Source organism: Schistocerca gregaria, chromosome 4, assembly GCF_023897955.1.
Source record: "Schistocerca gregaria isolate iqSchGreg1 chromosome 4, iqSchGreg1.2, whole genome shotgun sequence".
NCBI classification, from domain to species: Eukaryota; Metazoa; Arthropoda; class Insecta; order Orthoptera; family Acrididae; genus Schistocerca; species Schistocerca gregaria.
The window spans coordinates 514,174,369-514,201,020 of NC_064923.1; the positions used below are offsets into that span (position 1 = coordinate 514,174,369).

The following is a 26,652-nucleotide window of genomic DNA, read 5'->3' on the forward strand; positions in this document are numbered from 1 at the left end:
CCTGGCTTCCACAACCACGACTGACCATACACATAGTAGTGTTAAGCACCTTCCCTGCAGCTCATTCAATCTTCTACCGCCACGTAGAAGGCTAGCCGCCGCGAGCACCACACACAGTAAGACCAGTATTTGAGTCTCACCCTAGTGAAGAGGGTCCCACAGTTTTCCTCTGATGGAACATTCTGAGAATTCTGGTACTTAGAAGGAATACCTGGTTTAATTTGAAGGTTCATGTTTTTTTAAAAAAAATTAGGAAAATTTGTTATTCAGCGATTACTTCCGTTTTAAATTATGACTCATAGCACATAAACCACAATATAATTCTAAGGAAATAAATATTGTTAAAATGTCGAAACTGTTTGAAAAACCTATCCTGGGCCCCAGCGTTTCTCAATCGCTGTGCCGTATCACACTGGTGTGTCACAAGCTCAAGTCAGACATGCCGCGAGATTTTTAATGTCTTCTAATCTTCCTCAAGGTAAAATATGTAGAACATAAAAATTTTTCGCCAAATCGTTTCTTGGGTAATACATTTGTGAAACTTATATCTCATGGTCGTTCCATGACGAAAAAAGGTAATGTATCCCCTTTTTTGCATAAAGGGAAAAAACTCACATGTAATTTTGTCACGAAAGTTTGAAAATTTGGTGTGTCACAAAGGTAAAAAGGTTGAGAAATTCGGGGATAGGCCATAAGGGACTGTTAGAGCTACTCCAATTAGCAACCCAACATAAAAGCTTCAGCGTGCAAAAACTACTAAAGTTACTGTCGGTAACTGGTCAATCTTGGAAATTACACTCTTTCACCGCCGTTCACAGCTGTAAAGTTTTCAGCTGACCCAATGTTACTCAAATGAAAATCACCTCGCCTCTTGCTCCACTAATATTCCATCACTCCCTGGATGTCTTCAAATTCATGTGTCTGCCTCGTTTTTATTTACTTGCTTCAGAAGAAATATTTGCCACATAATAAAACTACCCATTGTCCTCACCCATACTAAAAGTCCTTTCCCTACATGAAAACTTAAATCTCGTTATTTCCTCGATGCTTGAACGCTGTCACTCGTATTACGCACACAGCCTTGCGACTCTAAGCCTATATACCCTGAAAATCCACTTCAAAGATAATTTTCAGCTACTCCCTTTCTCAAACCACTAAATCTAATCCATTGTTTCCCTACCATCCGTACAATAGACCTCTACTTCTTCCTCTGTTCTCACTTTCTTTTGACATCGCAACTAGGCCCCCCAGTGTTTTATACCTATTTCCAAATTTCCTCAATCAAGAAAGCTTCACATTACACATTCACTGTTACGTAACTGCTATTTCGGTCCATAGTCTTCCCAATTTAAAATTTCGCATTACAGTACAATTTTTTCAGTACAGTACTTTGTTTATTTCAGTACAGTACTTTGTTTATAATAAAACCCTCCCCCCCCCCAATTTAATTAACATCGATTTAAAATCAACAAAAGCACCCTAATGCATTTTTATATAACCTAAATGGTCCATAAATGTAATCCTTTAGATTGCGTAAAAAGAAAAAAAGTGCTGCAAACTATTTTATTCCTTAAAAGCATCCCAAATGTACTCAGCAGGAGTAGGGTTAGGCGATATCGCAGCCTTTGTAGGTACCTTACTACCTCTGGAACATTCTTCAAGTAACTGAGACATAGAATAACTGGAAGCCTGAGTCTTGTAGTCAGGCATTGTTTGATGGCACAGTTTTTAAAATGTTGCTTGCAAAACACGAGTTCCACTTTCGAGCCTCACTCATAAACGTAGTTACTATCTTGTCGACAAGTTTCATTATGTTGTTCGGGCAGCTACAAAGCAAAAGTTTCATTTTCCTGTCTCTCCCACCCTATTCGTTCGCCAGTGACGAATGATGGTCAACATTCCAAGGTGCCCGCTTAATAATGCATAAACTTTCCTACCTTAGGATACTTCCACCAGCATTAATTAAACCCTGCTAGTATGCGGCAGCCGTTACCTCTTGTGTTTTTTGACGCTTCCAAACCACCTTGTACCGCAACTCATCAGTCCAAACGAATAGTTTGCACTCTTTTAGCATCGAATAACGTTGTTTCTGCGTGCCTCTTACAATATGTGCACTGTTGCAAGTAGTATTCAGAACCATTCTCGTGTGTTGGGGGCATCCATCTCTGGATTGCGTAGTAACTCGAATGGTGATGACACGGAACATTCAATTACCGAGTGTGCTGCAGCCCTTCTATTCAACGCATGGAACGAGGTAGCAATCGAGCGACCTCTGTCGTCACATTTTAGTCAACAGCGGTCCCCCTGGCGATTGTAATTTTACCCGAATGACATTGCTCGCCGCTGGCTCTTGACAAACTGTGCGGTAAAAAGCACAGTGATTGCACAACTGCTGGGATGGTGCATAGCATGCGCCCCGATGACGAGAAATCTCGCGTTATCCTGTGCGCAGTTGTCCTCGCACTGAAAACGCTAGGAGCGGGGAGATTAAGTTGACGTACTACGTCAAACTACTCAGTACAGGAATGCTATCTCTCAAAAATGGTAGGCATCCCTAATTTACGTTCTCATCTTTGAAAAGTGTATAAAGTGGCATGCGAAAGACACCTTCATAAATTTACAGCCATATTCTCTCAATCACTACAAAGTGCGTCACTGATTTTATTCTAGCATATTTTAACATTACTTTAGAAGGAAGAAAGGAAGACTAGCGTTCATAGTCCCTCGACAACAAGGTATTTCGAGAAGGTGCACAAGCTAGAGTTGACAAGGACGAGGATGAAAAGTTGCCGAATCGTTTGCCAAGACTTCCGGTCGATCTTCTCCTGAACATATTTAAGGAAATCATGGGGAACTTACATATCGATAGTGAGGGTAGTCTCTTAAGGTGACTGCTCGCGATAAGCAAGAGTTTCGTGTTCAAATGCCTGTGTGACACAAGTTTTAAGTGTTATTGTTGTAGTGGTCTTCAATCCGAAGATTCTTTTGATGCAGCTCTCCATACTGCTCTGTTCTTTGCCTTTTCGTGCCCGAATAAGTACTACAACCTACATGCTTCTCAACCTGCTTGCTGCTTCTTGGTCTCCCTCCACAATTTTTACCCCTATATTTGCCTCTATTACTAATTTGGTGATCCCTTGGTGTTTGAGAAAGTGTCATCCTCCTTTCAAGACGCTGTCGATTCCCTTCAAATGCTCTTACAATTTTTATGCTTCTCTGACAGAATTTAAATGTCATCGGCAAGCCTGAAAGTTTTTATTTCTTCTCCCTGAACTTTAATTCCTTCTACAAGGTTTCCTTTCGCTTCCTTTACTGTCTGCTCAATGTACTGATACAACATCAACAGGAATAGGCTAAAACCCTGTCTCACTTTCTTCTCAGCCACTGTCCCCCTTTTCATGCCCCCTCGACTCTTGTAACTGCCGTCTGGATTCTGTACAAGTTGTATATGACTTTTCGCTACCAGTATTTTACCCCTGTTACCTTCAGGATTTCAGAGTGTACCTCTGTTGCCAAACCTACAAAAGCTATAAAAGTAGGTTTACCTTTCCTTAACCTATCTTGTAAGAGAGGATGTATGGTCAGTATTGCTGCCCTTGTTCCTACATTTCTCCGCAATACAAACTGACATTCCCCGAACTCGGTTCGCCGGCCGAAGTGGCCGTGCGGTTCTAGGCGCTGCAGTCTGGAACCGCGAGACCGCTACGGTTGCAGATTCAAATCCTGCCTCGGGCATGGATGCGTGTGATGTCCTTAGGTTAGTTAGGTTTAACTAGTTCTAAGTTCTAGGGGACTAATGACCTCAGAAGTTGAGTCCCATAGTGCTCAGAGCCATTTTAAACCGATCTCGGTTTCAAGCAGTCTTTCCATTCTCCTGTAAATAATTCGTGTATTTTCCAACCGAGACTTATTAAACTGAGAGTTCGGTTATTTTCAGACAAGTGCTTTTTTTGGAATGGAATTATTACATTCTTCTTGAATCTGAGGATATTTTGCCTGTCTCATATATCTTGCACACCAGGTGGAAACGTTTTGTCATGACTGGTTTCCCAAATATATCAGTGGCTATGGGCGAAAATCGTCTACTCTAGGGACCTTGTTTCGACAAGGGTCTTCCCATGTATAAGTAATAATGAAAGCTGGGGAATCAGCACTATCTAAAAGAAGTTTTAATCAGTCACAACATGTTGAAGTATTGACGTAACGGTGATTTAAAGGAGGAATACTAAGATTGTTATCCCCTTAACCTCCTCTGTGTTACCACAGATGACGTGTTAAAAATCCCGTTTGTTCTGGGAATGCATTAGATGTGAGATGTCTAGTTGCTTTCACAGCCCTGGGTGAAATGCATGATTTGACCAACCTGCACTCTTCTTAAGATGTCCCCTGCGCAGTCAGCAGCACGCAGGTCGTCGAACTGGTGGTTGAGGCTATAATAAACCGTTAGCGACGAACATCTTATTTAATTAAGTTGATCTTTCACTTGTTTTTCAGGAATGGCATTTGCATTTATTTTAGCAGCTCATGAGAAACTATAAGTTAGAAACATTATTCATTGCTTTTAACACATCACACGTTGTGAACATATTTACAAACTTTACCTTGCGATACCAGTATTAGATTACATGTTACGGATTCTTAAACTATACTAGACTCATTATTTCTACAGAGATTTAAGATCTGATAAACCGCACCAAAGCCGGCCGTTGTGACTGAGCTGTTCTAGACGCTTCCGTCCGGAACCTCGCGGCTCCTACGGTCGCAGGTTCGAATTCCGCCTCGGGCATGGATGTGTGTGATGTCCTTAGATTAGTTAGGTTTAAGTAGTCCTAAGTCTAGGGGAATGATGACCTCAGATGTTAAGTCCCACAGTGCTCAGAGCCATTTGAACCAAACCGCACCACACAACATGTTTGCAACAATGGCTGGCCCTTCCGATCCGATTAGGCAATGCCGCTACTTCGCCTGGGAGCCCGCTCCAGGCTCAGCTCCGAAGATAGCCGAGGAGCTTCGTCTGCTTTTTCGTTAAGCTTTTGTTTTTGCGAGGTTACGATGCCTGTATTGTTAAGAAGAACGATGCAATATTCTTTCGAGCAAGCAAACATTCATGCATGCATGCATGCCTGCATGCCTGTCCGAAAGGGCGTTGCATCGTTATTCTTAACAATACATGCACTGCAATTTTATATTTATCATTCTCGGTACCATCTACATCTACGTGAGTACTCTGCTATTCACAATAAAGTGCCTGACAGAGGATTCAATGAACCTCCTTCAAGCTGTCTCTCTACCGTTGCACTTTCGAAGAGCGCGCGGGTAAAATGAGCACTTAAATATTTCTGTGCGAGCCCTGATTTCTCTTATTTTAGTGTGACGATCATTTCTCCCTATGTGGGTGGGTGCCAACAGAATGTTTTTGGAATCGGAGGAGGAAACTGGTGACTGACATTCCATGAGAAGATCGAGTCGTAACGACAAACGCCTTTATTTTAATGATTGCCACTCCAATTCAGGTATCATGTCTGTGACACTAGCTCCCCTATTTCGCGATAGTCCAAAAAGAGCCGCCCTTCTCTGAACGTATTCGATATTATCCGTCAGTCCCACCTGATGCGGATTTCACACCGCACAGCATTACTCCAGAATAGGACGGAGAAGCGTGGTGTAAGCAGTCTCTTTAGTAGACCTGTTGCACCTTCTAAGTGTTCCGCCAATGAATCGCAGTCTTTGGTTTGCTCTACCCACAACATCATCTATGTGATCGTTCCAATTTAGGTTGTTTGTGATTGTAATCCCTAAGTATTTACAGCCTTAAGATTTGCGTAACTTATCTTGTAATCGAAATTTTGCGGTACTCAAGCGAATGACGACACACCTTTCTTTATTCATGGTGAATGCCACTTTTCGCACCATACAGACACCTCATCTAAATCATTTTGCAATTCGTTTTGGTCACCTGCTGACTTTACAAGAGGGTAAATGACAGCATCATCTGCAAACAATCCAAGACGGCTACTGATATTGTCTCCTATATCGTTAATATATATCAGGAACAAAACTTCCTTGGGAAACGCCAGATATTACTTCTGTTTTACTCGATGACTTTCCGTCTATACTACAAACTGTGACCTTTCTGACAGGAAATCACGAATCCAGTAGCACAACTGAGGCAATATTCCATAGGCATGCAGTTTGGTTAAAAGACGCTTGTGAGGAACGGTGTCGAAAGCCTTCTGGAAATCTAAAAATATGGAATCAAATATGGAGTCAATATGACATCCCCTGTTGATAGCTCTCGTTACTTCATGAGTATAAAGGGCTAGTTGTGTTTCACAAGAACTATGTTGTCTGAATCCGTGATGACTAAGTGTCAATCAATCGTTTTCTTCGAGGTAATTCATAATGTTCCAACACAGTATGTGTTCTAAAACCCTACTGATAATCGACGTTAGTGATATGAGCCTGTAATTCAGCTGATTACTTCTATTTCCCTTCACGGGTACTTGTGTGACTTGAGCAATTTTGCAGTCTTGAGGTACGGAATTTTCTGTGAGTGAGCGGTTGTATATAATCGCTAAATATGAAACTATTGTATCAGCATACTCTGAAAGGAACCTACCTGGTATACAATCTGGACCAGAGACCTTGCCTTTCTTCAGTGATTTAAGCTGCTTTGCTACACCGAGGATATCTACTTCTATGTTTCTCATCTTGGCAGTTGTTCTTGATTGGAATTCAGGAATATTTGCTTCATCTTCTTTGGTGAAGGAGTTTCGGAAAACCGTGCTTAATAACTCTGCTTTAGTGGCACTGTCATAAGTGATTTCACCCTTTTTATCGAGCAGTGAAGGTACTGATTGCGTCTTGCCACTTCTGTGCTTTATGTATGACCAAAATCTCTTTGGGTTTTCTGCCAGATTCGGAGAGAGAGTTTCGTTGTGGATGTTATTAAAAGCATCTAGCGTTGAAGTGCGCTCTGTATTTTGAACTTCTGCAAAACTTTGCCAACCTTGGGAATTTTGCATTCTTTTAAATTTGGCATGCTTTTTTCGTTGCTTCTGCAACGGCAAGCTGACCCGTTTTGTGTGCCATGGGGGATCAGTACCATGACTTATTAATTTATGTGGTATATATATCTGAACTGCTGTCGATACTATCTCTCTGAAATCATTCCACATCTTTAATACGCTTACGTGATCAGATCGGAAGGAGTGGAGACTGTCTCTTAAAAAGGCGTTAAGGACAATTTTATCTGCGTTTTTAAATAGATGTACTTTGCGTTTCTTTTTGATGGTTGTAGGTATTACGGTACTCAGCCTAGCAGCAAATGCTTTGTGGTCGCTAAACCCTGTATTTGTCATGATACTCCCAATTTGTCCAGGATTATATGTTGTTAAGAGGTCAGGTATCCTTTCGCAACCATTTACGCTTCGAGTGGGCTCATGAACTAATTGGTCGACATAATTTTCTGAGGAAGCATTCAGTACAATTTCGGATGACATTTTATGCCTTCCGCCGCCTTTAAAAACATAATTTTTCCAGCGTATCGAGGGTAGATTGAAGTCAATGTGTTCAAATGTGCGTGAAATCTTATGGGACTTAACTGCTAAGGTCATCAGTCCCTAAGCTTACACACTACTTAACCTAAATTATCCTAAGTACAAACACACACACACCCATGCCCGAGGGAGGACTCGAACCTCCGCCGGGAGCAGCCCCACAATCCATGACTGCAGATTGAAGTCACCACCGACTATAATTGTATGAGTGTGGTACCTATTTGAAATGAGACTCAAGTTTGCTTTTAACTGATCAGCAATTAAATCTTCTCAGTCGAGGAGGGGGGGGGGGGGGGGGGGAGAGAAGGCGGGCGGGTAAAACGACCCAGTTAATGGAATTAATGGTATAGTCCGACTGTCAAGTATAGCCTCTACCCATACTATTTCGCAGGAATTATCTACTTCAGTTTAAAAACAAGGTAAACTACTTCTGACAGCAATAAGTACTCCACCATCAACTGTATTTAATCTATCTTTTCTGAACACTGTTAGGTCGTTTGAGAAAAATTAGGCTGAACTTATTCCCGGCTTTAGTCAGCTTTCCGTGCCGGCCAGAGTGGCCGAGCGGTTGTAGGCGCGTCAGTCTGGAACCGCGTGACCGCTATGGTCATTGGTTCAAATCCTGCCTCGGGCATGGATGTGTGAGATGTCCTTAGGTTAGTTAGGTTTAAGTAGTTCTAAGTTCTAGAGGACTGATGACCTCAGATGTTAAGCCCCATAGTGCTCAGAGCCATTTAAACCAGCTTTCTACACCTATAACTATTTGAGCTCCAGTGTTTTTTATTACGGCTTGGAGGTCTGGTTCTCTTCCAACACAGCTACGACAATTTACAACTACAATACCAATCGTTTCTACAACTACCTTTCTGTGCTTTGCCTGCCCCTTTCAGACAGGCGCCCTTTCTGCGGTTTCCTGAGACCCTCTAACCTAAAAAACTACCCACTCCCTTCCACACAGCCCCCGCTACCGGTGTAGTCGCTTTCTGTGTGTAGTGGACTCCTGATCTATTAAGCGGAACCCGGAAACCCACCTCTCGATGTCGTAAGTCAAGGAATCTGCAGCCTACAAGATCACAGAACCGCCTAAGCCTCTGATTCAGACCCTCCACTCGGCTCTGCACCAAAGGACCATAGTCGGTTCTTTCGACTATGCTGCAGATGGCGAGCTCTGCCTTAATCTCGCAAGCAAGACTGGCAGTCTTTACCATTTCCACAAACCTCCCACAACCAGAGAGAGTCTCCTCTGATCCAAAGCGACACACATCATTGGTACCATCATGGGCCATCACCTGCAGGTGGCTGCACCCTGTACTCTTCATGGCATCCGGAAGCACCCTTTTCACATCTGGAATGACTCGTCCCAGTATGCACACGGAGTGCACACTGGCTTCCTTCCCCTCCTTGGGAGCCATGTTCCTAAGAGGCCCCATTACATGCCTAACGTTGAAGTTCCCAATCACCAGCAAACTCACCCTCTGTGAGTTCCCAGACCTTGCAGCCCGAAGAGCTTCCTCTGGAATGGGGTGGACGACTGCAATCGGCTCAGAGACTTCGTCAGCCACACCCGAAACCTGTTCGTCAAAAGAACCGGGGAGGCCCTACGATTGGTCCCTCGGAAAGTCTTTCGCTGCTTGCCAGACTATGGAATGATATCCTACTCTACCACGGGTGAGGGATCAACCTCAGTGGAGGCAGTACCCGGGGCGGCCACGGCAGTGGACCGATCAGGGGACACATGGGATGTGCTCGACGTCCCTCGCATACCCGCGTCTGACGCCCCACAGTGATGCTCCTTGGGAGCAGTCTCAAGCTGTATGACGGAAGCCAACACAGCTTGGAGCTGTGGGCGAAGGGTCGCCAGCTCAGCTCCCATCTGTACACAGCAGTCACAGTTCCTAACCATCAATGAAGTCGGTCTCCTTGAAGCTCGTAAAAATATGTAATAAACCAATGGTGTACTCGTCTTATTAGTAGCAGGAGCTCACGGTGTTCTCTCACTGACGGTCCAACCAGGCAGCGACTTTCACTTAAAATTTTTGTAAGCACATTCTTTTGGCAGGAGATCTTTGGAACGACAGGTGTTTACTATTGTAAGTTTGTACTTAATGGTTAGAGTGCTGATACCAACGTTTTCGGATTATTTGCGTATTCAGTTATGGTGGCCACTGATGTTATATATATATAAAGAGATCGTATCAACTCCTTCCGCATCAATTACAGCCTGAAGATGGCGCATTGAAGCGCCTAAACTGGATGACAAAATAAGTAAAATCATAAGGATGGCTGTAGGCGTTTTATTTTCTCACTTTAGTTAAAATGTCCTCCGCAGCACGGAAATCACAAAATGTGTGAACGAGTACAGGATGTGACGTAGGAACGTATGGGACTTCAGGTCTAGATGTGAGTCGTGCACTGATAGTCAAAGTTGTTAAGGCGACTGCTCGCGTAAAGCAGGAAAATCGGGTTGGCGTCCCAGTGCAGCACAAATTTTCATTGTCGTCATTCCATTATACAGGTGATGAGTATTCGTATTCGGAACGGCAAATACATTTCATTTCTTTTGGAGTTTCACATTTAATTCGGAATTTCGAAACAAGTAGGCGGTAGCTCGCTACTTGGAGATACTTATTCCAAAATGTTAAGAAGCTTAACTCATCTTTATTAAAATGTTAATGAAGGAAAGTAAACAATTTGGCGCGCAGCGTCCTAACGTATCAGCCAATTACATTGACAGGCTAAAACTCTGGCGGTATTTCCCACCAGAGAGGTGTCATCAGCTACTGATACCTCACATCCCTGATTACATCATATGCATAATGCTCCAACCTCCACTCCTCTGAGGAATCAGGCCCCTAGATATGATGGCTACTAAAGCCAGAAATATCACAACGTTCCCACTTAGTGTCTCTAGAACGTGGAAGGTCCAAGGGGAAGAAATAGGGATCCAGCTTCGTGTCCTGTTTCAGAGCACAATTTTAACTTGACACAAATATATCACGTAAACAGTAATTCCAAGACATTCTGAAACGTTGATTTCGTCCGTGCCTCAGAGCTTACGTGACGTCGCGCGAAATAATGCTCGCGGCGCTGCCGCTGCAGGAATCTACACACTCATGGCGACTTGCAGCGCGTGAAGCGAATTACGCAACGTGTTGCTCCACGTCTGTAATCGTAAACGTTTATTGGAGGATCTGAATCAGTTCTCTTCACTGCTGCACTTTTAAAATCAGTCTAAATAGGCTAAGGGTCACCAGTTTCGCTTTGATCCGAGATACAGGGTTGAGCTTCTCACTATTCCAAAGTCAGTAGTTAATGCACTAACTATTCTCAGGAAAGATACCGAGAACTGACCGCTGGACTGGGATACGTTCCCCGGCAACAGTACAGAACACCACTGGCTGCTAGCAACTCTTGCTGACAATCACCACAACAACAAAACAGGAATGCGATTCGAAGTTTACGTGGAAAAAAATCAAACAGAAACGTCCCTCTCAGATTTCCAAATGGCTACTACTAAAGTTCGCTTGGTCCGTCTCGTTCATCAGAACATCACGATCCAGGTAGCTACTGGGTCCGCTATCTGTTGTAAGGGCTCTGACTACGGAACACTTCTCACATTCACAAAACAGCAGCACTTGCCTTTCTTTTGGGTCATCAGTCTTATGACTGGTTTGATGCAGCCAGCTGCGAATTCCTCTCCTGTGACCAATTTTTCATGTCAGAGTAGCAATTGCAACCTACGTCCAGCCTACGCCTAAGAAACCGTAAAGTGTCTCAGCCAAATTCCTTACTGGCTCACCGGAACACACTCTATAGTCCTGCAGACTTTTCGTGCTGGGAAATTAAACTGGTTCTTCACTGAGGATCACCAACAACTGACTTCATGAGCACACCAGAGAACACTGTCTCCATTCCAAAAGCCATTTCGCAGTGACTAAACCACTTCACGAAATTATTTAATATTTAGACTTTCTAGCCAGTCATAATCAGGGGCAGAATACAAGCATCGTCATTGGAGATTTCCTGCTCCCACTTATAGTGCTTGTGTAATGTTCATTTATTTAGCATACAGCTTACAGTTTTATATTTTTCACGTACTTAGGGTGGTGGTCTGTCAATGGTGGTCGGTAACGTTTTTCCATAAGTTTAATAAACGCAACAGATACGCATACAAGAGACATTATTCATCACTAATATATTCTACATCAGTATTTTCAACAGTCCGACAACGGTGGAGTTACTTTTCGATTCTGTGACAATATAAATCACGTAATTTTGAGGCGAAGAACTCGTCAAGCCATGTTCGGAGCGCATTTTCATTCGGAAAGGAAGTTTCGTGAAGGTTGTTCGATAGGGAGTGGAAAAAGTGAAAATCTGTGGGGGCAAGATCAGGTGAAAAAGGTAGGTGCGGAACGAATGCCAACTCAACTCATGTATAGTGTTTTTTGTCAGTGTAGCTGAATGCGGGCGGGAGTTATCGTGGAGTAGCATCACTTCACGCAGTCTTCCTGGTCATTATCTTTGGACTGCGTCTGCAAGACGTGTCAGTTAGTGACAATTCATCGCATATCAGACCGTCGCTACTCCACCAGATGCATAACATTAGCTCTTGTGGACGCGCGCATGTCTTTTTACGGTGGGTTGCTACTTTGTCTGGGCTCAGCCATTCCTTTCTTTTCCTTATATTAGCATAAAGACAACATTTCTCGTAACCGGTAACGATATAGATAGGAATGGTTAGTGTTTTTCAAGAGGCAGTTGATGACGAGCAAGCAGAGATGCACTGCATTTTGTGATGTTGGCTTAGAGCATGCGGTACCCACACACCAGATTTTTTAATCTTCCCCGTCGCATGATGGTGGAATGATTGAATGATCACAGTTCCCACATTTGTCATATCGAGTACACTGACATGGGTCATTCTGCATTAAACCGTTTAAACGATCTTCATCAAACCCCGATGTCTTTCTGAACGTGGAGATTCACTAAGATTAAAACGATCGTCCTCAAAAGGAGGCGCAAATGTTTCTCACTGCCTCCGCTGCTGTCACCTCTACAGAAGAATATGTCGGAAATGTTAGGATTTCTCCTCTTCACACTACATTTTCTAGTGTCCACAAGTCCACTCACTATTTCCTAATGACAAAATAACAATATGCAAACTCAAGTAGCAACAGTGGACTACAAATAAAAAGTGACAGTCGATAAATAAACCCATAGCAACCAGAATGCCAACATGCAAAACAAAATCGATACGATCTTATGCACGAACTTAATACATTACTGGCCATTAAAATTGCTACACCTCGAAATTGACGTGCTACAGACACAAAATTTAACTGACAGGAAGACGATACGGTGATATGCAAATGGTTAGCTTTTCATAGCATTTACACAAGGTTGGCGCTGGTGGTGACACCTACAACATGCTGACATGAGGAAAGTTTACAAACGATTTCTCATACACAAACAGCAGTTGGCTGGCGTTGCCTGGTGAAACGTTGTTGTGATGCCCCGTGTAAGGAGTATAAATGTATACCATTACATTTCCGACTTTGATAAAGTTCGGTTGCTGTTTATCGTATCGCGACATTGCTACTCGCGTTGGTCGAGATCCAATGACTGTTAGCAGAATATGGAATCGGTGGGTTCAGGAGGGTTATACGGAACGTCTTGATGGATCCCAACGGCCTCGAATCACTAGCAGTCGAGATGACAGGCATCTTATCCGCATGGCTGTAACGTATCGTGCAGCCACGTCCTAATCCCTGAGTCAACAGATGGGGACGTTTGTAAGACAACAACCATCTGCACGAACAGTTCGACGACGTTTGCAGCAGCATGGACTATCAGCTCGGAGACCATGGCTGCGGTTACCCTTGACGCTGCATCACAGACAGGAGCGCCCCCGATGGTGTACTCAAACACGAACCTTGGTGCACAAATGGCAGAAAGGCCTTTTTTCGGATGGATCCAGGTTCTGTTGACAGCATCACCATGGTCGCATTCGTGTTTGGCGACATCGCGGTGAACGCACATTGGAAGCGTGTATTCGTTATCGCCATACTGGCGTATCACCCGGAGTGATGGTATGGGGTGCCATTGATTACACGTCTCGGCCACCTCTTGTTCGCTTTGACGGCACTTTGACCAGTGGACGTTACAATTCAGATCAGTTACGACCCGTGGCTCTACCCTTCATTCGATCCCTGTGATACCCTACATTTCAGCAGGATAATGCACAACTGCATGTTGCAGGTCCTGTACAAGCCTTTCTCGATACAGTAAATGCTCGATTGCTACCCTGCCCAACACATTCTCCAGATCTCTCACCAATTGAAAACGTCTGGTCAATGGCGGCCGAGCAACTGCCTCGTCACAATACTCCAGTCACTACTCTTGATGAACTGTGGTATCATGTTGAAGCTGCATGGTCTGCTGTACCTGTAACCGTCATCCAAGCTCTGTTTGAGTCAATGCCCAGGCGTGTCAAGGACGTTATTACGGCCAGAGGTGGTTGTTCTGGGTACTGATTTCTCAGGATCTATGCACCCAAATTGCGTGAAAATGTAGTCACATGTCAGTTCTAGTATAATATATTTGTCCAATGAATACCCGTTTATCTTCTGCATTCTTCCTTGGTGTAGCAATTTTAATGGCCAGTAGTGTACATTAATGTGATGCCAGGTAAGATTAAATAATATGAAACAGAAAAGGCGGATAGATACAGGGTATCCCAGAAATTGTGCGATATACTTCTAGGATTGAGAAATGCATATCTGCCAATGGCCGCAAACGTCAGGGATACGTTGCAGCAGAGGTCGAAGATCGCAAAGGAAACAAGAGAGCGTTTCATTCGAAACATTTATTGGACGTAATGAGTACACATGACATACAACATGAATACAGCTCTAATGTTACAGCATATGTTCGAAATTTGCACCATCAGACGCCACGCATGTTTGACGCCGACGGAGGATTGAATGCCGGAGATGCTCGGACGCAACGGGAGTCTCTTTGAATGTAGCAGCAGTGTGACGATTCTTGCGACGAGGAACATTTCAGACTCCACACGACTGCGCTACATGAGAGATTTCATGGCTCGCCACAGAAATTTGGTGAACGTGGGGGCCAGGAAATCGGTCCAGCACGCCCAGTCCATCGATGCGAGAATGACCTGTTCAAATGTCTACGAGAAACCAGTCCAAAATGCGCAGGCGACCCATCATGTTGCAGCATATCCTGCGCCTCTTATTTCTGGAACATCATGAAGCAAGTCGCACTCCCCTCCAGTAATCTAGGTAGCAGCACCACCTAGCGGCTTAAGACGACGTTTGCAACCATGGGTGCTTTGCAGTTCACACAAGGAAACCCTTGAGTGTGAGGAAGCAAAATGCCAATGTTGTTTACTGCATTCGACGGTCCACAGCTTGTTTACCATGTTTACCATTGTTTACAACGATATTGGCTCTTAGTGGCGACAGGGGGCGGGACTGGAGGCATCCAATGGTGAGCACAGCGTGAGGCTACGGAGCGTAATGAACTGCTTAGTCGACGAGTAAGTCATAACAGTGCTACAGAGATTGTGGGGTTCATACAAAGCAGAGCTATTGCAGTGAGAAACATAACAAACTTTGCATTATATCTACAACAAAAGCTTCAGAGGTTGACACACACAGTTTAAAAGAACTGCCATATGAAATATTTACGTTTCTGCACGATGAGTTACTGAAATGAGTGGTGTCGTATACACTCGACTCTGCGAATAATGTACATGAGTACAATGATGACGGTAAGTGCTTAACAAGTGAAAGTGATATTAACAGATGTTGAGCCATGTAGTTCATCATCCTTATCTGACAGGGAGCAAAAAAATCCCATCTCCAGTGAACCGTAGTAAAAGATAATCGTTGTCCCAGCAGCTTTTTTTTTCGGTCATTAGTCTTCTGACTGGTTTCATGCGGCCCGCCACGAATTCCTCTCCTGTGCCAACCTCTTCACCTCATAGCAGCACCTGAAATTGACGTCCTCGATTATCTGCTGGACGCAGTACAAGCTCTGTCTTGCTGTACAGTTTTTGCCCTCTAGTACCTCTAGTACCATGGAAGTCATTCCCTCATCTCTTAACAGGTGTCCTATCAGCCTTTCCCTTCCTTATATCGCTACTTTTCAGATATTACTTTCCTCTTCGATTCTGTGCAGAACCTCCTCATTCTTTACCTTATCAGTCCACCTAATTTTCAACATTAAAACTGTAGCAGCACGTCTCAAATGCTTCGATACATGGGTTCCGAAAAGAACGATCGCGTGAAACTCAGCTCGCTCTGTTCGTCCCGACACGTAAAAAGCAGTAGATACAGGCGCCCTGTATCCATTGACGTCCGGAAGGTATACATTAAGTTCTGCACTGCCGCCTAATGAATAAATTGGAGCGTACGGAATATCAGACCAACTGTATGACTGGATTGAAGAATTCCTAGCAAACTGAACAGAGCATGTCGTACTGAACGGAGAGACTTAAAAATCTGGGCCCATCCCAAGGGAAGCACCTTTCCCAGTAAATATATAAATGATCTAGCAGATAACGTCATACGTTCCATAAGGCTTTTCACGAATGATGATGTTGTATACCGAAAAGTCGCGAGGCTACAAAATCGTAGCGAAATGCAGGAGGAGCTGCAGTGGAGGAACGCTCGGCGCAGGATGTGGCAGTTGACCGTCAACATAAACAAATGTAAAGTATTGCGAATACGTTGGCAAAAATATCCGTTATTATGTGATTACAAAATTTAAGAACAATCGTTAAAAGCAGTTAAGCTGTTCCTTCCATAAAATATCTAGAATAGCCACACAAAATTTAGCCGGGCTGCTCCCCCCCGCCCTCTCTCATGTAGCGCAGTCGTGAGGAGTCTGAAATGTTCCTCGTCGCAAGAATCGTCACACTGCTGCTACATTCAAAGAGACTCCCGTTGCGTCCGAGCATCTCCGGCATTCAATCCTCCGTCGGCGTCAAACATGCGTGGCGTCTGATGGTGCAAATTTCGAACATATGCTGTAACATTAGAGCTGTATTCATGTTGTATGTCATGTGTACTCATTACGTCCAATAAATGTTTCGAATGAAACGCTCTCTTGTTTCCTTTGCGATCTTCGACCTCTGCTGCAACGTATCCCTGACGTTTGCGGCCATTGGCAGATATGCATTTCTCAATCCTAGAAGTATATCGCACCATTTCTGGGACACCCTGTATCTATCCGCCTTTTCTGTTTCACACTATTTAATCTTACCTGGCATCACATTAATGTACACTACTGGCCATTAAAATTGCTACACCAAGGAAGAATGCAGAAGATAAACGGGTATTCATTGGACAAATATATTATACTAGAACTGACATGTGACTACATTTTCACGCAATTTGGGTGCATAGATCCTGAGAAATCAGTACCCAGAACAACCACCTCTGGCCGTAATAACGTCCTTGACACGCCTGGGCATTGACTCAAACAGAGCTTGCATGACGGTTACAGGTATAGCTGACCATGCAGCTTCAACATGATACCACAGTTCATCAAGAGTAGTGACTGGAGTATTGTGACGAGGCAGTTGCTCGGCCGCCATTGACCAGACGTTTTCAATTGGTGAGAGATCTGGAGAATGTGTTGGTAAGGGCAGCAGTCGAAAATTTTCTGTATCGAGAAAGGCCCGTACGGGACCTGCAACATGCGGTTGTGCATTATCCTGCTGAAATGTAGGGTTTCGCAGGGATCGAATGAAGGGTAGAGCCACGGGTCGTAACACATGTGAAATGTAACGTCCACTGTTCAAAGTGCCGTCAATGCGAACAAGAGGTGACCGAGACGTGTAACCATTGGCACCCCATACCATCACGCCCGGTGATACGCCAGTATGGCGATGACGAATACACGCTTTACATGTGCGTTCACCGTGATGTCGCCAAACACGGATGCGATCATCATGATGCTGTAAACAGAACCTGGATTTATCCGAAAAAATGACATTTTGCCATTCGTTCACCCAGGTTCGTCTTTGAGTACATCATCGCAGGCGCACCTGTCTTTGATGCAGCGTCAAGGGTAACCGCAGCCATTGTCTCCGAGCTGATAGTCCATGCTCCTGCAAATGTCGTCGAACTGTTCGTGCAGATGGTTGTTGTCTTGCAAACGTCCTCATCTGTTTCAGGGAACGAGACGTGGCTTCACGATCCGTTACAACCATGCGGATAAAATGCCTGTCATCTCTACTGTTAGTGATACAGCACGGCGTTCCGTATTACCCTCCTGAACCCACCGATTCCATATTCTATTAACAGTCATTGGACCTCGATCAACGCGAACAGCAATGTCGAGATACGATAAACAGCAATCGCGATAGGCTACTATCCGACCCTTATCAAAGTCGGAAATGTGATGGTACACATTTATCCTCCTTACACGGGGCATCACAACAACATTTCACCAGGCAAAGCCGGTCAACTGCTGCTTGTGTATGAAAAATCGGTTGGAAACTTTCCTCATGTCAGCACGTTGTAGGTGTCGCCATCGGCGCCAACCTTGTTTAAATGCTCTGAAAAGCTAATCATTTCCATATCACAGTATCTTCTTCCTGTCAGTTAAATTTCGATTCTGTAGCACGTCATCTTCGTGGTGTAGCAATTTTAATGACCAGTAGTGTATTAAGTTCGTGCATAAGATCCTACAGATTTTGTTTTACATGTTGGCATTCTGGTTGCTATGAGCTTATTTATCGATTGTCACTTTCTATTTGTAGTTCACTGTTTGCTACTTGAGTTTGCATATTGTTATTTTGTCATTAGGAAATTGTGAGTGGACTTGTGGACACAAGAAAATTTAGTGCCAAGAGTAGAAATCGTAACATTCTCGGAATATTTTCTGTAGAGGGATGACAGCAGCGGAGGCAGTCAGAGACATTTGCGTTATGTATGGGGATAATGCCAAAGGACAGAGCACGGCAAGAATATGGTCTTCTCCTTTTAAGGAGGATCGTTTTGACGTTAGTGAATCTCCTCGCTCAGATAGACATCGGGATTTGATGATGATCGTTTAAACGGATTAATGCAGAATGACCCATGTCAGTGTAGTCGAGAAATGGCAAATGTGGGAACTGTGAGCATTCCACCATCATGCGACATTTGCATGCAGCGGGGAAGATTATAAAAAGTCGGACGTGTGGGTACCGCATGCTCTAAACCAAAATCACAAAAATCAGTTCGTCTCATTATCAATTGTCTCGTGAACAACGCCAACCATTCCTATCTATATCGTTATCGGTTACGAAAAAAGTTGTCTTTATGCTACCATAAGGAAAAGAAACGAATGGCTGAGCCGTACAAAGACATGCCCGCATCTACAAATGATAATGTTACGTATCTGGTGGAACAACGGTGGTGTCATCTGCCATGAATAGTCAATAACTGACACGTCTTGCAGACGCAGTCCATGAATAATGACCAGGAAGACTGCGTGAAGTGGTGCTACTCCACGATAACGCCCGCCCGCTTTCAGCTACACTAACAAAAAGCACTATACAGGAGTTGAGTTGGGAATTCATTCCGCATCCACCTTATTCACCTGATCTTGCCCCCACAGATTTTCACCTTTTCCGCTCCTTGTCGAACAATCTTCACGGAACGTCCTTTCCGAATGAAAATACGCTCCGAACATGGCTTGACGAGTTCTTCGCCTCGAAATTACGTGATTTCAATGGTTGCGGAATGGAAAAGTCACTCCAGCGTTGTCGGACTGTTGAAAATACTGATGTAGAATGTATTATTTGAACCGTGAATTTACTTTCAAAGTCTTTTCTTAAAGAATTCACTTTATTTACTAGCGATTCAGCAAGAACATTAACACATTTAATCATACTAGGTTAACGTGGAAGTAGTTGCCAGGGAGTAACTGATGAAAATGAAATTACCTTTAACAAATGGGAATTTTTTTCATAAAAGCCTATTCAAAAACAGATTTAAAATTTATAAGTAGAAAAGCACCCTCGAAATATCAGGTTACAATTTTATTTAGAAGCAGAAAGAACAATATTGACAGTATAGCCTCCACAGTATGGCATGAATACCGTCCGTTTGGCCTCTTCTTCTGATTCACCAATCAACGTGTTCAGGACAGCTTTCTTGTGTACAGGGTGGTGGAAACTATTGGCGCACATAGAGCCAAGATTATCTCTGACGACGACCACCTACAGTCTGAATTGCAGGATTAAAACGTGTTTTCGGGAAAAATGGATATAGCAAAAGAGACATCGCAAACGCTTTCAAGGGCCGCTGACGAAAGACACCTGGTGAATCAGAAGAAGAGGCCAAACGGACTGTATTCCTGCCATACTGTGGAGCAACTAGCTGTAAGGTAGGACGTGTGCTGCAGAAACATGGGCTAAGACCAGTGTTCCGGCCCGCCCCCAAGATGCGAGATATGTTGCGGCCTGTTAAGGACGACATTGCTCTTAGAGTGTCCGGTGTGTATGGTGTACCCTGTGATTGTGGCAGCACGTACATTGGACAGACAATTCGCACGGTTGCGGAGCGTTGTACTGAGCACAAGCGCCATATAAAACAAAGGGAGCTTGACAAGCCGGCCACAGCGGAGCATTGCCTAGAAAACGGACATAAAATACAGTTCGAAAATACAAAAGTGTTGGCTCATGCGTCTAGATATTGGGACTCCGTTATAAAGGGAGTGGCCGAGATTCGGTTAAATAACAACAATTTCAACAGAGACTAGGGATACACACTAAGCAGGGCACGGGGAAGGGCGTTGGACATCGAAAGAAAGCAGAACAGGAGCGGCAGTTTCAAACGTGGCGCCTGACGTCACCGATGCTGCCACGGGCAATAGCTCCGCTAGCTGCCCGGGTCGACTTACGGGCGCGCGCCACGTTGGGTCCATGTGATTGGCTGCTAATGATGTCATCATGCCTATGTAAGCGAGAAACCGTAGCAGCCCCGGCACTCAGTGAATTCCTGACGACGATGGCGGAGATGGTCATCGAAAGCTCGAGCATTTTATTCGAACTGACGCGGCTGGAAAACCGACAACGTTCTGTTCATGTATGCCGTCGCGAAAGACTGCGAGGACAAAAAAACAAGTTATTTTGACCAGTTATTGGGCAAAAGCAGTGCTCATATCACAGTAAGAGTTCTCTTAAGCTCATTTTCCCACGCTTGCTTCTATTTCACTGTCAGATCCCGTTTGTTCAAAGTTGAAAATGAATTCTTTGCTGAATGATGGAATAAGTTTGTTTATTCCACCTACAAATTTTCGTGCACATTTCGCAGTTTGCCATGGATCGTCAAGTTGATGCTTTGTTTGAAATTTCATTATCCTACGTCTTACAACTCCGTATCACTGTTTCATGTTATGCAACCATCCACAGCTTTCCTTGAAATCAATGTAATCCATGTTGCGCGCAATTTGATGTGCATGACGTACTAAGTCACTATCATGCACATCCCATTAATTGTATCGCTCTCCTTGAAACGCTCCAACACCAGTTTTTGTAAAAAGTGAGCCTTGTCCTCGCTTGAATATCCGTAATTTTTATTACGCACCACACGGTCATTTTTCTGCGAATTTATTCTAAATCTTTAATAATGCCTTATTTACTATCCTGCGGATGATCTTGCAGGTATGTAATCATTATTAATGCACGCTGCTTCTGCACCCGTGGTCTATGAATAGTGTCTTTGATTAGTCATCAAAACGTCTTCGGTCCCGGTTTCGATACACGCCACTGCTTAAATTTTGGTTAATAGTCAGCATTGGCGGCCAAAGACTTTCGGCATAAGAAGCCATCCTCATTCTGCCAACGGCGTTGTCAAAGACGACGGGGGAACGGACGGAGGTTTAGGGCACTCTCTTGTCCTAGGGGTGAGAAACTGCCCCTAAAGTATGTAAAGAGAAGTGAAAATAGCCATGGGGGGATGGAATGGAGTTGCAGGGGAAGGAGTAGAAGAAAAGGTTACAGGAGAATATGGGCTTAGGACAAGGAATGAGAGAGGAGAAAAGCTAATTGAGTTCTGTAATAAATTTCAACTAGTAATAGCCAATACCCTGTTCAAGATTCACAAGAGGAGGAGGTATACTTGGAAAAGACCGGGTGATAGGGAAGATTGCAGTTAGATTACATCATGGTCAGACAAGAGAATGCAAAATCAGATACTCTATAGTAAGGCGTACCCAGAAGCAGATAAAGACTCAGATCACAATACAGTAGTGATAAAGAATAGGCTGAAGTTTAAGACAATAGTCAGGAAGAATCAATAGGAAAAGAAGTGGGATACGGAAGTACTAAAAATGACGAGATACGCTTCAAGTTATCTAAGGCTACAGATACAGCAATAAGGAATAGCTCAGTAGGCAGTACAGTTGGAGAGGAATGGACATCTCTAAAAAGCGCCATCACAGAAGTTGGAAAGGGAAACGAAGGTACAAAGAAGGTAACTACGAAGAAACCAGGGGTAACAGAAAAAATATTTCAGCTGATCGATGAAAGGAGGAAGAACAAAAATTTTCTGGGAAACTCTAGAATACAGAGACACAAGTCGCTGAAGAAGAAAATAAATAGGAAATGCAGGGAAGCTAAGACGAAATGGCTGAAAGAAAAAGTGAAGAAATCTGAAAAGAAATGGTTGTCGGAAGCACAGACTTAGCATACACGAAAGTCAAAACAGCCTTCGGTGACACTAAAAGCATGGGTCGTAACATTAATAGTACAGTGGGAATTCCACTGTTAAATGCAGAGGAGAAAGCAGACAGATGGAAAGAATACACCGAAAGCCTCTATGAGGCGGAAGATTTGTCTGATGTGATGGAAGAAGAAACAGAAGTCGATTTAGAGGAGATAGGGGATCCAGTATTAGAATCGGAATTTAAAATACACTCCTGGAAATGGAAAAAAGAACACATTGACACCGGTGTGTCAGACCCACCATACTTGCTCCGGACACTGCGAGAGGGCTGTACAAGCAATGATCACACGCACGGCACAGCGGACGCGCCAGGAACCGCGGTGTTGGCCGTCGAATGGCGCTAGCTGCGCAGCATTTGTGCACCGCCGAAGTCAGTGTCAGCCAGTTTGCCGTGGCATACGGAGCTCCATCGCAGTCTTTAACACTGGTAGCATGCCGCGACACCGTGGACGTGAACCGTATGTGCAGTTGACGGACTTTGAGCGAGGGCGTATAATGGGCATGCGGGAGGCCGGGTGAACGTACCACCAAATTGCTCAACACGTGGGGCGTGAGGTCTCCACAGTACATCGATGTTGTCGCTAGTGGTCGGCGGAAGGTGCACGTGCTCGTCGAGCTGGGACCGGACCGCAGCGACGCACGGATGCACGCCAAGACCGTAGGATCCTACGCAGTGCCGTAGGGGACCGCACCGCAACTTCCCAGCAAATTAGGGACACTGTTGCTCCTGGGGTATCGGCGAGGACCATTCGCAACCGTCTCCATGAAGCTGGGCTACGGTCCCGCACACCGTTAGGCCGTCTTCCGCTCACGCCCCAACATCGTGCAGCCCGCCTCCAGTGATGTCGCGACAGGCGTGAATGGAGGGACGAATGGAGACGTGTCGTCTTCAGCGATGAGAGTCGCTTCTGCCTTGGTGCCAATGATGGTCGTATGTGTGTTTGGCACCGTGCAGGTGAGCGCCACAATCAGGACTGCATACGACCGAGGCACACAGGGCCAACACCCGGCATCATGGTGTGGGGAGCGATCTCCTACACTGGCCTTACCTCTGGTGATCGTCGAGGGGACACTGAATAGTGCACGGTACATCCAAACCGTCATCGAACCCATCGTTCTACCATTCCTAGACCGGCAAGGGAACTTGCTGTTCCAACAGGACAATGCACGTCCGCATGTATCCCGTGCCACCCAACGTGCTCTAGAAGGTGTAAGTCAACTACCCTGGCCAGCAAGATCTCCGGATCTGTCCCCCATTGAGCATATTTGGGACTGGATAAAGCGTCGTCTCACGCGGTCTGCACGTCCAGCACGAACGCTGGTCCAACTGAGGCGCCAGGTGGAAATGGCATGGCAAGCCGTTCCACAGGACTACATCCAGCATCTCTACGATCGTCTCCATGGGAGAATAGCAGCCTGCATTGCTGCGAAAGGTGGATATACACTGTACTAGTACCGACATTGTGCATGCTCTGTTGCCTGTGTCTATGTGCCTGTGGTTCTGTCAGTGTGATCATGTGATGTATCTGACCCCAGGAATGTGTCAATAAAGTTTCTCCTTCCTGGGACAATGAATTCACGGTGTTCTTATTTCAATTTCCAGGAGTGTAGTTTTGGAGGACTTAAGATCAAACAAGGCAGAAGAGATAGATAATATTCCATCGGAATTTCTAAAACCATTGGGGGAAGTGGCAACGAAACGAATATTCACGTTGGTGTGTAGAATGTTGACTATGGCGACATACCATCTTGCTTTCGGAAAAATATCATACACACAATTCGAAGACTGGAAGAGCTGACAAATGCGAGAATTATCGCACAATCAGCTTAACAGCTCATGCATCAAAGTTGCTGACAAGACTAGTATACAGAAGAGTGGAAAAGAAAATTGAGGACGTGCAAGATGACGATCAGTTTGGCTTTAGAAAAGGTAAAGCCACCAGAGAGGCAATTCTGACGTTGCGACTGATAATGGAACCAAGACTAAAGAAAAATCAAAACAGGTTCGTAGGATCTGTCGACCTGGAAAAAGCGTTCTACAACGTGAAATGGTGCCAGATGCTCGAAAGACAGAGAAATAGGCGCAAGCTACAGGGAGAGACGGGTAATATACGACATGTACAGTCGTGCTCAAAAGTATCTGAACGACCTGCACTGCATTTCACCTGATTCGCATGCAACCGGCATAACGCGGTTGTCTAGCAGGTCTTCTAATCGCTCCTTCGTGCAGTCGTTTGATTATTGAAAATGGTTCCAACATGTCACCACTAGAAAACACTGCTCTGTATCGCAGTAACTCAAGATGTAAAGTAATACGACGATGCTACAAATATCAGGGAATGCCTTATCACAGATAACCTGTGTGTCAATTTACTACAGAGAACCTGTGTGTCAGAATTCTCATCGAGTGTGGCGCAACTGTGTTTTGATAGAAAAAGGGGATTTGGCGGTCTGTTGGACTGATGATAGGTTCGTATACCTATGGTCTGGGTTCGATTCCCACTTCTGTCAATGATTTTAGTTAGGGAGAGAAAGATTCCATTCTCTTCTGGCTACACCAAGTGAAGAAGATATAATGGCAGTGTGGTCTGAAATTCACATTAAAGATGATATTCTTTCTCTGCCAAGTAGACGGCAGGTTGAACCACAATAAAGTCTGGAATGGCGACAAGTAGAAACTCTGTCACCAGTAACCTTTCGTATACTAGTTATTTATTTCTAGTGACGAAACAAACGCTATGTAGGATCACAGGGCACTTATTCCATCTTTTATCTGAGCTTCCGTATGTTGATAAAATTAGTTCTCAACTGAGAATGCAACTCAGACCGCCCTTAACGCGGAATTTGATCCCTTCGTGACAATACAGCTCGGCTACAATTTGTTGTTTGTTCAAAACTGCAGATTCCTCAACATATCCACACATTACACGTGAATGGGTTCGAATCCTGCCCCGGCACTTAAGATTTCATTATGTATTATCAAGCTCTAGGATGAGAATACCTATCTGCTGTTGGCTAATAATTTTGATTTTTAATATTTTTTCATTTGTTGTAAACACTAACGATATCTGACGTTTTTGAGTCCCAGTGGGACACAGAACTATTTGCGAGATCACTGTAAGTTCAAGTATGCTGGTGGAGAAAAATTCGGTAGCTGACGTCTCTTTGTGTGTAGTCAACAACGATATGTGTGGGGCTCTATTCCCAGTGAGCACTGAACTCTTCGTCATATTATTTCTAGTTCAAACATGCTCACATGTCGCTGATTTCAACAAATCCGTATTTAACGTTCGTTTTCTCTATAATATAACAGCGATAGGTACCGGGTTGGAGTCCTCGGAAGGAAAAAGTTAATGTTTCGTCTCGTCATTTCAGTTAAAACATCTAGATACTGCCGAAAAAATCTGATATGTCATAGTTGGTTGTGATTCGATATCAAGCCGAGTAGGTTCTGGGTTCGAATCCCTGTCCAACACAAAGCTTTGCCTCACGGCCTTGAAAGTAAGTTACTTGTGAAGAAGCAATATTTAACATCTCTCGTCGTTCGGTAACAGGGACAATAGATGCTGGGTAGGAATTCGCGTCCGTTAAAAACGTTTGCGTTATGTAATTTAAAGTTGATATTTGCTAACTGATACTGTCTAAAATCGAGGTATATCACTCACTGTATGCCTAATCTGGAATGACTGTTAGTTTGTGTCAGTCACGAAATCTTTGCATAGTCTGCCAGACCTGGGTTTGAATCCATATGCAGAACGAGACGGTTCGTCGTGTCATTTGTAGTTCATACATATTCTCAATTAGCTGCTCGTGGATAACTTAAATTTTTAATGTCTTTTTGTGTTAAATAATAAGTACTGTATGTTACTTTGAAGAGGAAATCATGAATACGACGAACTTACTACGTGCATTACCTATCTGACGCAATAATGAGAGTGGTAACATTTCAGGTATGTCATTTATTGTAATAAATGTGAGCTTACAAGCCTTAAGGACAGTCTTATCTGTGATAAGGCATTCCCTGATATTTGTAGCATCGTGGTATTACTTTACATCTTGAGTTACTGAGATACAGAGCAGTGTTTTCTAGTGGTGACATATTGGAACCATTTTCAATAGTCAAACGACTGCAAGAAGGAGCGATTAGAGGACCTGCTAGACAACCGCGTTATGCCAGTTGCATGCGAATCAGGCGAATTGCAGTTCAGGTCGTTCGGATACTTTTGAGTATGATTGTACAACAGCCAAGAGGGGATAATAAGAGTGGGCGACCAAGAACGAAGTGTTCGGATTAAAAAGGGTGTAAGACATGAATGCAGTCTTTCGCCCCAACTGTTCAATCTGTACAT

General features: G+C 44.1%; 1 protein-coding gene across 1 annotated transcript in view; it reads left to right on the forward strand.

The window, feature by feature from the left end:
* Positions 1-26,652, forward strand: part of LOC126266906 (atrial natriuretic peptide receptor 1-like) — a 1,198,842-nt gene that overhangs the window by 1,050,000 nt on the left and 122,190 nt on the right. The window lies entirely within an intron of this gene.